Genomic DNA, 14,405 nt, shown 5'->3' with positions numbered 1-14,405 from the left:
ATGGAAAATCTCCACCAAATCCCTCCATTCAGAGTTTAGGGAATCCAGTGTAGATTTTAAGAGTCAGAGGGAATGAAGTTGACCAGGAGAACAAGGCCCTCTGAATCAACTAAACAAGGAGTATATGATCTCACATAGCCTGAAGCAGCAAACCTATGGTCTACAAGGGACTTCACCAGGTATCTGTGTATTTACTACAGATTTAGCTTAGTATTTTAATGGGACTCCTGGATATAAGAAAGAGTGGGTCTCTGACTCTTTTGCCCACTCTTGGGACACTTTTCCTCTTGTTCTTTTTCCATATTCAAATTCAATATGATAGTTTATGCCTCATCTTATTGTATTTTATTTTGTCATGTTCACTTGTTATCACTTAGAAGTCTGCTCTTTAATAATAAGAGTCAGAAAGGGAGTGGATCTGGTTAGGGATGGAAGGAAAGTTAGGGAGAAACTGGGGAATGGGAGAAGAAAGTGGAGAAACCATAATCAGGATATATTGTATAGAAATAATATGTTTTCAATAAAAGGAAAAAACAAGCAACTTTTTTTTAAAGTGAACTGTTGGGCTGGGAGGATAGCACACTGGGTAAAATTGTTGCCTTGCAAGTAGGAAAACTTAAGTTTGATCCCTGAAACCCATGTAAAAAGCTGAGTGTGATAGCACACTCTTCTAATCCCAGTGCCTAGGAAGTAAAGACAGGCAGAACTCTGAGGCTCATTGTCCAGATAGCACAGCTTACTTGGTGAGCTCTAGATGAGTAAAAAACTTCATCCAAACATAAAATGACTGTGATTGAAGAATAATGTGAGTCTATCATCTTTCTTTCACATGCACACATATGTGTACTCCCCTTCAAGAACATTAACAGGAAAAATATCTATGCTGCAAAAACACACACATACACACTCAAACATACACAAGTGCAGAGAAGAGCAATGGGGAGAAAGTAAACTAGATAGGGTGTTGAAATTAAAACAGGGTTCCTATCTTCCTGGTTAATTGCTTTGCGCAGCTTTTTGAAAAAGCAGAAATTATAGTTCCATAATATGCTAATGAACATTCACACTCACAGAAACCATGTTAATGACTCTGATAGAGAAGCCCTGAGATTCCATTCATACCTGAGCAGCTTGCCAAGTAGGATCATATCTAGTTTCAATCTACCTTAGATTAAATAATGTTTTATCATTAACATACTTTAAAATATACATACATACCACTGTCATAAAATACTAATTTCAATTATAACAAAGTAGAAGTGCAATCAGAGAAGAAGAAAGCAAATTCTGAAATACAGTCCCCAAAGGTTTTAAAGGTTAAACAAACCAAAATAAATCAGAGAAGTCACACTGAAATTTGCTGTCAATCACAGTTTATGAAAATGCTGGTGCCTAGGAGACATGCCATCAGTAAGATACAGTAGTGACATGAGCATAGGATACTATTCTTCATTCCCTTACTAAACCCAGTGGCTGATCTCTTCCTGTGTATACATGGGTTTCAATGCATATATTGATCAGGTTCATTTCTTTGCCAACTAAAGAACTGAAATGTAGGAAAATATAAGTACAACAGGTAGCAGCAGAGAAAATTTCAGATGCAGCAAACAGCAGTAGACGGCCTCATCCTGTAAAAAGTGGCTTCTCTTATGGGTGAGAAAAATACACAAACAGCAAAGACTCTCTGCTCATAACATGAAACACTGAATCAGCACTTCTCTTTGAGGGTTGGGGGTCTTAAGGGACTTGGGGGGGGAATCTTCCTCCTCAAGTTTAGTGTCTGTCAGTTTGAATATACAGAAAGGCTAGTAGGCTGACAGGTCCACAACCTTGGTGCAAACACACCCTGATCTGACCTAGAACTTGCTGGACTGCTCCACCAGCAGTGGACTCACCAGCAGGGAACTTACCAGCAGAGGAGAAAAAAAAAAGACTCTTGAGCCTTTGGTTTAATCTTGGAATTTCACCATCTTTATCTATTCATAGCCCATCTCTCCATTTGTCTGCCTATCAGAGAATTTGTCTAACTCCATTTAAGTACACATGTATTTTACATATATGTACATGAGCTGCACAGCCCATACCCTGACATAATAATACAGCTTTTCAAATCTGAGTACTTCAGACATTGATCAGTTTGCTTGTTGTCTCTCCATATCATTTTGCCAACTAATGAGAGAAAATCCAGAATCAGAAAATATCTGAAGGGCACCATTACCCTTCCTCTGGGTGTGGACATATAGCAAAACTGGGCCTTTGTACATGGCACTCATTCTTTCCTTCTTCTGACTTCTCTACTCAGGACTTAAATAGATTTTAATACTTGTCCTAACTGAAGCTGTACAGTGAGTTCCTGTCTTGAAATGAAATCCATTTTCCTTTCTTATGTACCATTCTGAGGAAATCCCATTACAAGATTGAAATAGTACTTTCTCAACTCTAGGTATCAGTTCTAATCTGACACTAGGCAGTTTTATATTCATGGGTGTATTCATAGAGGTGTCATAGCCTACCATACTCCAGAAGACCACTGTGAAATAAGGAACTGTGAAAGGGGGAAGACTGGCACACACACACACACACACACACACACACACACACACACACACACACACACAGACACACACACACACACACACACACAGAGAGAGAGAGAGAGAGAAAGAGAGAAACTTACACACTGAAACTTACACACACAAAGACACTTACATATAGAGTCAAATACACACAGATACACAAATATGCAAGCATATATATAAACACAGTCATATATGCACAGAGGCACACAGACATACACACAGATACACATGCACACCTACATACACACACACACACACACACACACACACACACACTGGCAACTGAAAAAGGATGAAGAATATGGGGTAAATAACTAAAGAGAAGCAGTTTCTGTTATAAGAAATTGACTCAAACAGGAGAATGATAAAAATCTATAACATCAGAACTCTACTAACATGTTCTGGATATTGACAGATGATAGATAGATAGATAGATAGATAGATAGATAGATAGATAGATAGATAGACACATACAAAGATAGATACATAGATGATACATAGGTAGGGAGGTATGGATAGGGAGGTAGATAGGTAGAGAGAGAGAGAGATGAAACTACACTTAAGGTATGATTCAATAGTCTTTATAAAATTATGGCTATAGGTAATATGATTATGATAAAATATTTTTATTGGCTTTGATACAATCATCTTTGTGCTTTTCAATGAATTCTTTAGTATCATATAAATCTATTTTAGTACTTATAATAAAATCTATACAATTTAGATGTGGAAAATTGGGAGAGAGAGAAACAGACAGAGTAACATAAGATAAATAATAGAGTATTTTCTTTAAATTTGTCAAGTATAACTGGACTGGACATTGTGAATGTAATTCTTATCTGATAATTGTTCTTATTGTTTATAGGTTTAGTACATTAAAATCTTTCTTTTTTATTTAGACAAAAGGGGGGAAATGTCACAGAATATATGTTCATACTGTGTAAAAATATGTCACTTTGACTGATTTAATAAAAAGCTAAACAGAAAAAAAATATGTTCATGATAGTCCAATCTTGACTGTAAAAATGGCACTATTTCAGCCAGAAGACTTCCTGTTTAATCCAAACAGAATGGACAGAGGAGGAATTGGGAATTTGTTCTGGATCCAACAATGACATTCTAGACCATTTGAGGACTAAAGATGATATGGAGACAATTTTGGCCATAATTTCCATAAAACTCTATTCTATTAGCAGAAGAAAAAGTTACAGTGACATACTGTTTTGTGGTTGTCACTTTTACTGAGATACAGGATCGCATGAACTTTCTCCTGCTTATGGAATTTTAAATAAGTAATATCTGAAGAATGTTCTGTCTTTTCCTACAGACTCACACAACTATGGTCTTTACTCATGAACAGGTCACTTGCAAGAATGCACATAGCTTTTAAAAGAAATAGTTAGGAATTTCTCAGATTTTCTTCATTACTGGAACCCTTAATGTTTATTGACATTTAAAGGTATCTTGTGCAAAACTAAAGCATATCTGCATTTTTTACTACGTATTGTGCCTAAACATAGAAACCAGAATTTGTGTTCTCCCAGGGTAGTCACAATTGAAAGTAATAATAGCCTCAATGTCAGTGAAACATATGTTTTTTCTTAAACAATACTTAACAATGGGGTATACTTTGCATGGGACAACTCACACTACTACTACTTCCTGTTGTCTTTGGTAGACAATTTTAGGTTTGGAGATTAATATCTGTCAAAACATCCCTAGTGAGAGGTGTAAAGCCTATGGCCTGGCATCTATGTTTCTCTAAGAAGCCATATATTGAAAACCTAACTCTCAAAATAGAGGTATTTAGGAGGTGGGTTTTGGATTGATTAGGTTGTTACAGCATAGCTCTCATGGATGGAATTAATGTACTATTGAAGTGGCCAAGGAAAGATTCCTTATCACTTCTTCCATGGGAGGTTAATATGAAAAGCATCCCTTCTATCAACCAGGCACTGATTCCTTGCCAGACACCATTTTGTTAGTGCCTTCATCTAGAATTTCTCCATAACTAAGAAAAAAGAAAAACTATCCTTTAAAAGCTTTCCAGCTCATGGTTTTTTGCTATAGCTGTCTGAACAGATTAAGCTAATACATCAGTAGACCCAGTTCCCTTGCCTGTTAGACTAATAAGTCTGAAGCATTTGTTATTGTATGTCTTCTAGAGTTCTGTAATGGAATTAAGAGAGTCAGTCACAGTATGTCCCTATTTGGTAACAGGCTCTCTGATCAAAAGGTGATCTTTCCATTTAGTTTCTCCTGTTCTCTTTCTAATGATACCTGGAATCAACCAATCCCACCACCAGTGAATGTGTACCTCCTCTCTGAGTCTTCCTTAATAGGAAATCAAACAAGGCAATTAATGGATGAGTTGCCATTAAGCACTATATCAGAACTAGCCTTCTTTCTTTTTTCTAGCTTCTTTGCCTTGGTTTTCATCATCAAAGGTAATTATGAGCGGTGTTTGTTTGGCAGGTACTAGGTTGATTACTGTGTTTTTATTGTGCCTAACAAAAACACTGGTCATTCAATTAAAAGATACCAAGAACATCCTGTCTAATGATATGTATATATTTCACTTCATTTCACTTTAATTGGCATATAATAAATGCATCTATTTATAAGATACTTTGTGATATTTGATACACATTCAAACTGTATAATGATTAAATAATGGTATTTAGAATGTCCTTTACTCATCTTAAGTATCTATCATTTTTTTGTGGTGAAAGCATCAAAATTCCTCCCCTTGGTTAATCTTATTTGTAATAGTCATCTGAAATAATTCTTTGTAAATGTTACACTGTACCTATTGAGCACTCTATCCTTCCCCTTCCCTCTTGTAATCCTTATCATTCCTTATAATTTGTGAAATCAGATTTGTTAGATTCCACAAATGAGTGGGGTTGGGTGGATTCTTCCATGCTTTGTGATTTTGATCTAAAAATAGCAAAAGAAAAACAAAACACATAATCCATATTTTCAAAGTTTCATAGTCTCCAAAGGCAAAAGACACATTGAATGGTGGCTGGCATCACACATAAATGATTGAAACTCTCCTAACAATAGTCTTGGAATACACAGAGAAAATGACATCTTTCTTGTCTCCATGTCAATTTTTGCTGTTTTCTTTATTGCCTTCTTTCTCTTTGTACAGGTAGAGAATGAGCAGAATAGAATAATATCAATGGGTACAGGCCTTAAGTCACACATGGAGATGGTTCTGATACCTCATCTTTGAAATGCATCATGATGCCAAGATTGCATGTCTTACCTTGGGCAGATGCCAGGAGAACAGGGAAGAACTAGCACAGTCTATCATCACCACTAAAACAACAGCTTACACTCCTGATGGGACAAGATCACCATTCCATAGAATGGAAGCACTTGTGGTTTGTGTTTGTGTTTCTGTTTGTTTTCAATTCCCACGCATTAATAATAAAGGTTCCAGGGAGCATTCTCTTTAGCAACCAGAAAATTGTCAAGTGTGCCAGAAGTGATGTGAGTAGTAACTTGCTGGATAAGCTATAGTTGTTTTGTGGAAATCAGCTAGATAAATAAATGACAGAGAGACAGATGAAAGATAAAAAGATAGATGATAGACCAATAGAAACATAGATATATAAATACATAGATACATAGGTAGTAAATAGATGACAGACAGATGAAAGATAAATAGATGATAGATACATACATACATACATACATACATACATACATACATAGGTAATAGATAGATGATAGACAGATAGCCTTGATAAAAATATACACATGTTCATATACACATAGTCACTTGCATATGCATGTAGACATATAAAGATATATACTGAAGGACATAGATGATATAGAATAAATTCATAATTATTTGTCCATCATCAAACATAGGAATAAAATTAAAATTAATTAAAAACAATTAAAAGTTATATCAAATTTATCTATGTTCATCAATTTAGCTGCTTTGCAATGTAGATGTTGTTGGCTGTAGGAAGAAAATAGATCTATTATTATGTAGAAGTCTATTCATAGTGTCACCATTGCTCTAGTTTCCTTTCCTATTGCTGTCATAAATACCACTGCACAAAGCAATTTCAAGGAGAGAATTGTTTATTTCATCTTACCCTTCCAAGTCACTGTCCATCACTGAGAGAAGTCAGGACAGGGATTCAAGCAGGAATTAAAACAGAAACCATGGAGGAACACTGCTTACTGGCTCCCTCTTGCTTCTGTTCTGTTAGGTCTTCTTAATCTCACACTGACTTCCTAGGGATGGTGCCACTTACAGTGGGAGGAGTCTTCCCAAATCCATTTTTAATCAAGAAAATTCCTCATAAATACGGTCAAACATTAGTCTAGTTGTGGCAAATCTTCAACTGAGACTTCTTCTTTCCAGGTTACTCTGCATTGTATCAGATTGGAATAAAAAAACAACCCGGAAAACCATGATCATAGTTAAGATGACAATTTAAAGTTATGTAATACTGGAAACTAGAAAAAGGAGAAAAGTGGCCACTACCCTCTCATAATGAAAGGAACATTCTATTCCATTGAGTAGTTTAATACTGTAATGCCACTCAGGTACAGCCTGAGTTTGTGCTCCTAGTATTAAGGGCTAAAGGGGAGGACATTTGAAACTGAACTAGCAATTACATCCAATTAGGCATACAGAGAGACAGTAGAGGAGTGGAGAGAGGTCAGACACAAGGGAAATGTTGGGAGATCCACAGGGATGACCCCAACTAAGAATCTGGGCAGTGGTGGAGAGGATACCTTTGATGCCCTTCCCCTATAATGAGACTGATGTCTATTTTGGTACCATTCCTAGAGCCTTCATCCAGTAGCTGTTCGAAGCAGAAACAGGCACCCACAGTTAAACACTGGACCATACTCCAGAATCCAATTGTGGAGAGGGAGGAGGGATAAACAAAGGAGCCAAGATGGTGCTGCAGAAACACTTAGAAACAGTTGACCTGACCAAGTGAAAGAATGGAGACCCTAGTCATAAAGCTGGAGAAACAGCATTGGACAGAACCAAGCCCTCTGAATGTGGGCGCCAGCTAGGAGACCAAGACAGTCTATGGGACCTCTAACAAAGGAGCTAGTCTTTATCCCTAGAGCACAAATGGACTTTGGGAGCTCATTCCCTCTGGAGGGATACTATTGCAGCCCAGATACAGCAAGGAGGGCCTAGAGCCTCCCCCAATTGATATGATGGAATTTGAAGGTTCCCAGTGGAGGACCTCACTATCCTTGGGGAGGAGTTGCGGGATGGGTTTGGGGGGGGATTAGGGGGGAACATGGGAGGATGGAAGGGCAAGGGAATGGGGGGATGGATATGTAAATATGAGTGCCTCTAAAAAATAATTAAATTAAAAAAGAAGGATATATTAGGATGACCACGTTACCATGAAAACGCTCTGTAAATAGTGAAACAGATAACATGAAACTAATTATTGTCCCATATAATTGGGCTTTAGACAGCAAGAAAATTAATCTGTCTGCATTTACACACACACACACACACACACACACACACACACACACACACACGTAAATATAGCCCACAAAACCAGGTAGGAACATTTTAAGTCCCGTACAATGGCATAACATAATAACTAGTTTCCAAATGCAGCCACAGTTAAATACAAAACAGTGACACACAAAGTTGAGGTTCATATCATAAGGTACTCTATATTTTTACATTATTGCTAAAAAGGGACAGGATTATATCAGAAAATTATGTGCATTTTTAATTTTTCCCATTATGTGTGTCTATTAGAAGGCAGAAACAAACTTGTTTCATCTATCTGTTAGACTCAATGTAGTCACATTCACAGACATACACTTTGCACTATTTCCTGTTGGTATTTCAAAAGGGGAAGACATTTCAAGCTTTTTGTGTAGGTATGATTCAGGAGATTTAATTGTGTGTGTTGAGGTGGGGGAAATGAATTACAGGTATAGCAAACTTCCCCAATTTGTACTAAATAAAGGGAAGTAGCTTGAATTAATGACTATGTCAAAGTCAATACCATCTTTCCCCCCCCTGAGTATGTTCAGGACCTCACACTAGGCTAATAAAATGTTGCCTGGAAGCCATCATTAGAGAAACTGCTTTACTAAATAAGAATGTAAATAAGAAAGAGTCACAATTTGTAGTGTATTGATTGTTTTAATGGATTATTTCAAAGAACAATTTACATAAACTAATTAAGGACAAACCAAACAAACTTGGTTACACTGATAAAACCAAGCCATGGGCTTCTATCACTGCAGAATAATACTGCAAAAGTTTGTGGATGTTCACACAGCAAGTCTATCACAAGCACTTCACTACAATAAGGATTCCACTCCAAATTGCTGATACCCTATCCACTCTATAATATGTCAACATTAAAGAAACACTGACAATTCTCACAGAAATATACGTGTGTGTGTATGTGTATAGCATTTGTTAATACTTATCAACTTCCTCTTTTCTAGATCCTGTAAGACCATTTTAACTGTCCAATAGGAAATGGTCCAATGTGATTTTTTTTGCAAGTTTTTTAGTAGTAAAGTTTATTTTAAAAGAATATTTTAAATGTTGCAAAACTAAAACTCTCAAAAACAAAGTCATAACTTTGAACAAAAATAATCTCGTGGAGGAGAAAATAAAGGGAAAACAAAACCAATACCAAGACTTGTAACTTTTTTTTTTTCCCGAGACAGGGTTTCTCTGTGTAGCTTTGGAGCCTATCCTGGCACTCACTCTGTAGACCAGGCTGGCCTCGAACTCACAGAGATCTGCCTGCCTCTCCCTCCCGAGTGCTAGGATTAAAGGCGTGCACCACCAATGCCCAGCAAGACTTGTAACTATTAAAGAATAATTTTAAACACATTTTTGTTTGAGTATACAAAATTAATACCAAATACAAAAATTTGAGCCTGTCCTGATGTAGTTATTCTACAGCCAAATGCTGGTCAGTCAGCTCAAGATCGATTGGAGATGAGGTGAGAATTGAGACAGCATCTTTGAAAACACGATTCTACTAATCAAACTTGGTAGCTGGGCAGCAGGCAACAGCAGGAAATGAGGGTCTGACGCTTGCCCTTTCCGTGATATTCTTGTTAAAGAACAAGGTAATTTCAATGCACACATCATATAGTGAAGAACTTCCCTGGCAAGAAGCTGTCCCTGGACTGATCAGAATCACATGCCACTAAGTACCTAAAGGTAACTTTCTGCTCCTCTGGAAACTTCTAGTTATCCATTTGTAAGCTGGGGAAATTTATGCATTCTTAAAAACACATATTCTCTAAAACCACTGGGTTTTCCTCTATTTTGGTTGCTTTTCCATTTTATTTCTGAGTTTTAGAGGAACCTACACAGCATCCAGTTCAAAACAGGGCCAGGAAGAAACATGATTCACTGGATCTCATCAACATGGGACAGGAAACTTCAACTAAAACAGGCGGCCCTGACATTTTCTCTGTAACTTGGTCCAGTGGTTGTTGCTCTGACACAGTGATAGACAATAGCTGACTAGCACATTGCAGTTGCATCTTTTTTTCCCCATGTATGTGGCAGAATCATTAGCAATTAAATGCTGGGGATATATAGGTCACTTGGTGACATGACTGTCTAGCATTACAGCCCTCGATCGGATGTCCCTATGACAAAAGAACATCAAGCCTGGTGATACATAAGAGGTGGACAGGGACGAGCATCAGGAATTCAAGGACATTTTCCACTTGTGTTTCAGGCCAGCCTGGGAAATGTGAAATATTGTGTCATAAAAGACAAAAAGAAGAAGGAAAAATAAAGAACAATAAACTGGAGATGGTTTACAGAGAATATATTTTGAGACTGTAAGTATATTCTCTTCTGGCTGCCTTTCCAGAATGATAAAGGAGACAGTCAGATTACATTACTATCAAGTCCAGTGGAATTACCAGTGACAAGGACAGTTGAGTTGTTGAGAAATGGACGAAGTCTACCCATTCTTTTAAACCAACATTTAACAAAGCTTTCTGAATACATTACATGTGGCATGTATCAACTTCTGACATTTGGCCAATAATGACGGATATAAATTCAACTTGGAAAATCAGATATGAAGGGCATACTAACCCATTAACAATTTTTATTATTTAACATTAGCGGCAATACACAAGTAATAGACTGTGACACAGTCAATGAAGAGATTGCCACCATTGTCACCATCAGGAATTCAATGTGGGAGTTTAGTACAGAGAAGTAGAGCTTACAGGAGTTATGGAGGGGCACATCACCACAATTCTTCCAAGGTCTCCATGTATACACACTGTGGTCACAGAAAAAGAAGATCAGCAGGAGAACTGTAGAGCATTGCTGCTAAAGGGAGCTATTTTCATTGGAAAAGCAAGTCAGGAATGGCTACATAGCCATTAGTCATGTGCTAGAACCATTGAGCTCAGACAGGGTAGTGTACAAAAAACACGAAGACAAAAATTTCTTTATTCGACACAAAATTATCCCACTTTAAGTATCCTCAAACAAAAATAAATAATAAGAATGTATAGCACTGTAGATGAAGTTTGAAACTCAAAAGCCCCCAAAGGCAGTATGGTGTAAGTTTGGAGCCAAGGGTGCCAATTTGGAAGGTAATGGACCTTTAGTAGGTGGGACCTAGTGGCAAAGGTGTCCTTGAAGAAGACATTAGAACCTTAACCTTTGAATGAGTGTTGTTCTCTTGTGCTCTTTTGCTTCCCCACCTCTCTCTCTTCTTCCCTCCCTTCTTCCCTCCCTCTTCCTCTCCCCTCCCTCTCACTCTGTTTCTCTCTCCTTCTTCCTCTCCCCTCCCCACCTTTCTCTCTTTCCTGCCATTCTCCTCTTTAATATTTCCACCATCACAGTATTCTGCCCTCCACTGGCCCAAAACAAAGTTAAATTTCTGACACCATGAGGCAAAAAACGAATGTGTTCTTCCTTTAAGTTGTTGAAATCCTGCTGAATCTATAAATTGATCTGCAGGAGATGGGCATATTTCTGACAGTACTCATCTAGTCATGAACACAGTGGATTGGGCCATTTAAATAGCCTTTTCACCATTGAAATATCTCAAATTTATAAGCTTAAAATAGTAATGCAGACCCAGGAGCAACCTCTTCCTCCTCTCCTGTTTGGAAAACACACAAGTTTCAAACCAGTGTAAAGTCTCCTGAATTCTTACTGGCTTTATCACAGTGACACAAATATTGCCTGCACATATAAACACAGTCTACCAACAAAAATAAATCAATAAAAATGTGCTGAAGATGATTATCACTATTTTTTAGAATATGAGGTTACCACCAAATAAGAGATGAGTGGCAAGGACAGGATTCAAACTGACAATGGAGAAGAGCGCTTCTGGGTGGTGTGTTTTAGGCATGAAAGAAATGGAATGAGCTAGTACTCATTTTTAGAATACGATGCTCCCAAAAGAACTTGCTAGGACAAGGCAAAAACCTTTCTATCTGCCTTGTCCTATGTTGTAGGTACACACATTGCTATGGAGCACATGAAATGTGACTAAATGCCACTGAGAAAGTGAATATGAATTTTATTTAACTTTAATTAATTACATTTTAAATGTAAGTGGTCACATGAGGCAACTGATAAGTGGGAAATCTCTAGAGCTTTAGAAGAGAAAACAGGATGCAAACTGACTTTAAGGTGTGTGAATTTGCCAGTGCTATTTAAGGACTTCCAGAGAGAAATGAGGTGGCCTGTTGAGAAACTGATCTGGAGAAATTGGCATCTTTGAAATGATACGCTACCAATCACAAACATGATGGGCAGCTTCGGTTAGCTAAAACTTTTAATTTTAAATGTCTCTTAACTAGGCTCCCTAAACTAGTAGAAGCATGGTTCATAACAATGAAAACATGAAAGCATCCCAAACATCCATCAAATTATAAGACCTATGGAAATGTGTATGGTGAGTAGTCAGAGAGCTGTTGTACACAATACAAATGATAATAAATAAACAAAACCACAACATGAAATATATAGTGTTATTGTATGTATAAAATATGAGCACAAGTCACCAAAGTCCACTTTTTTATGTACATGACAAAATCAGAAACAGATAAATGATTTAGTGGAAAAGATAGGGTGGTGGCCTCAGTAATGGAATGAATGATGTTGCTTCATGAGGTATTTCTAGGACAATTATTAATATGGTTGCTTCCTAATTTAGGTGGCGAATTTAGAGGCACTTACTTTATATTATTCTGTTGGAATGTCTACTTTACATACTTCTCAAGATGCACAGCACAGTAACCAAGAAAAAGTGCTCCATATTTAATGCAAACTAAATTTGAAAACATTAAAATAAGCAGAGATTACCAATACAAATACATGACCTCCAATTCTCTACATGTGCTTTTAGTATGTGTTTTTACTTATTTTGGCTTCTTAGATGTAAGTCAATATGCTCCATATAAAGACTTAAAAGTGATTACACATCAGGGCTTGCTTTTTATTTTTATTTTTTTTACTGTTTTGGAAAGGAGGTGTCTTGTCAATTCTGGAGATGTGGCTTGTATGGCTTGAAATCACAGCAAACCTTCAAACATGGCTAGAAATCTGAGGATCCTATTAGCTGAATGATTCCACCAGAAGGGGATTGCCTGAGACACTGGGAGGAAGTTCCTGGTTGAACATAGGCCACATTACCAAATCTAGGACATTAGCAAAAACCAATATTTCCAGTCACAAAGTTTTGGGTTACCTAGGTAACAAAGTAGTATCGTGTATCTCTTTTTCTAGATACCAAAACTTTAGTTGGTCAAGAGTGCTAAACCCAGGTGTTTCGCAGTAAAGAGAAAACACATTGGTGCGCATAGTTTTGATTTTGTCTTCAGTATCTAACAATAAAAGCCAAAGAACAACAAGGAACTGTTGTCGAGCCTGTTGACTAACCACAGATTTGAATTCATCACATGGCTCCTTTAAAATAACATTAGGTTCAAAATGAAAACTATAGCTTCAATTTTGCAAGTCACCAAAAAGTTCCAAGTCAGACAAAAAGCATTACAGTTGCTGGCTATGTTGACTCACACCTACATTCCAGTACTCAAGAAACCAAGGAAAGAAAGGGCAGAGAATCCAAGGCAAGCTGGGCTACATAGTGAGTTGTAGAAGAACCTAAGTTATAATGTGAGACAGTATTCAAAAAGAAAAATACAAAACAAAAAATAACTCAAAATTGGGAGTTGGAAGGCAGCATACGAGGGATTGATAAGTCAAGAACTCAAGGAGAATATTTAAGCTAGGAGCAGGGAAAACATGAGTCAGATAATTTGCTTTCTAATGAGAAACACCACTATGAGGATATCATATCATTTAAGCAGGATTTTGAAGTGTCTGTGTTACAGTCAACTTAGGAGTAAACACAAACCTAAAGTATAGGTATATGGCTAGATATACCTTAAGGTACACACAAGTTGAGGACAATTTGTTTTGCTGAAACATTAAAAGGTCACTATAATTTCTTATATTTTTCCCATTGGAGATCTTTACTGCCTTCCACATTATAATGGTTTCAATTCCCACTTATTTAGGGCACTAGTGAGGCATACCTTTCCGTGTGACACTAATGGTATTTACAGAGGGGAGAAACTGAATATGGTGGCAGAATCCCACAGGCTAAGGCCAAGAATTAAAAGAAAAAGAAAAAGAAAAAGAAAAAGAGGGCAGGAGACAAAATCAGATGAGCATCTGAATTTTCCATTCCCTGTTCCTGGATCAGCCCAGATGTGAGCAAGCAACCTCACACACCTGCAGCCATGCCTTCCCTGCTTTTGTACCTTGAATCATAA

The sequence above is a fragment of the Cricetulus griseus genome, chromosome 3 (assembly GCF_003668045.3).
Source record: "Cricetulus griseus strain 17A/GY chromosome 3, alternate assembly CriGri-PICRH-1.0, whole genome shotgun sequence".
Lineage (NCBI taxonomy): Eukaryota > Metazoa > Chordata > Mammalia > Rodentia > Cricetidae > Cricetulus > Cricetulus griseus.
The sequence above is the reverse complement of the archived record's forward strand: the minus strand, read 5'-3'. Positions refer to the sequence as shown.